We start from the raw sequence: 1224 nt of genomic DNA, 5'->3' as shown, positions 1-1224 counted from the left end.
TCAAGCACTCTCTTCCTCTCCCTTACATATGCAAACTACCCACCCCAGGGCGGGTGCAGCTCTCACACCCTTAATCAAACTCTAAAAGCCTGACCTGTGGCTGCATGAGGCTTTGGGGGGACAGACAGACATAAACCATAACATTCCACCCCTGGCCCCCCAAAGACTCATGCCCATTCCTTTATACAAACAGCATTTAGTCCATCTGCAAGAGTTGCCAAAGTCCTAACAGTTTCAGCATTGCTGAAAAGTCCAAGTCCCAAGGCTCCCCCAAAATGTAAGGCAAACTCTCAGCTGTGAGCCCCTGTACAAATGAAAAGCTAAACACTTCCAACATTTAATGGCACAAAATAAGCAGTACCATTCCAAAAGGTACACACAGGGGGACACAGAGCATTGGGACCAAAGCAAGTCCAAAATCCAGCAGGGCTAACGTTATGTCCTGTAGTTCCACCAGCTTCTGAAGCAATCTGTGGCACATTGTAAGCACCAAAGGGCTTGCATGAGTCCACCCCTGTGGCACTTCTGGTGGTTACAGCTTCTATGGCTTCTCTCTTAGGCCTGCTTTGCTCCCTCCTTGCAGCTTTCCTTAGATGATCCACGGTCCTGGCTTTTCTAAACTTCTGAGGTCTCCAGGGCACCTTTTGCTTCACACTCACAGCCTCACACACTGCCCTCTCAGGGGCACACTGCCTGGCCTCCCAGGCTTTCTGAAATCTGGGTGGAAGCCTCTTTAACTTCAGAACTCCTGCATTCTCCATGCACCTAAAGCCAGGGCCATGGGGATGATGCTAAGGTCTGCTGCCACCTGGAGCAGTAGCCAAGCTTTCCTCTCTCTTGGCCACAGGGGTCGAGTGCCTGGATTGCTGGGCACTCTGAATTCTATTCTGAGGAACAGATCCTCTATGCTGCCACCATTCTGGAACCTGGGGTGGCCGCCACTGCTATTCTGGAACATGGCACTCAGCAGCTTTTTTCTCAAAGCAAGGTCTTTCACCTTTGCAGTTTTAAGGCTGCAAAGGGTGGAGACTTGCTGCTTGTGATGCCCTCAGGCCATCTTTTCCATTCTCTTGTTCCTTCTCAGCAATAGAGATCTCCTCAGCCTTATCTTTGCAGTCCACAGCATTACTGGAGCTTCCTTTCTAGCCAAACTCACAACATTTTAAATCATCCTGCTGGGCTCTTTGTTCTTGATTCTCAATATAAATCTGGCTAAAAGCCCCC

General features: G+C 49.6%; 1 protein-coding gene across 1 annotated transcript in view; it reads left to right on the top strand.

The window, feature by feature from the left end:
- The window catches only part of Loxl4 (lysyl oxidase-like 4), a gene marked incomplete in the record, with an annotated part of 30722 nt that overhangs the window by 18620 nt on the left and 10878 nt on the right, over window positions 1-1224 (top strand).

The sequence above is a fragment of the Chinchilla lanigera genome, unplaced genomic scaffold (assembly GCF_000276665.1).
Source record: "Chinchilla lanigera isolate Chin_1 unplaced genomic scaffold, ChiLan1.0 scaffold00106, whole genome shotgun sequence".
Taxonomy (NCBI): Eukaryota; Metazoa; Chordata; class Mammalia; order Rodentia; family Chinchillidae; genus Chinchilla; species Chinchilla lanigera.
Note: the sequence above shows the minus strand (reverse complement) of the source record. Positions and strands in the feature narration are given on the sequence as shown.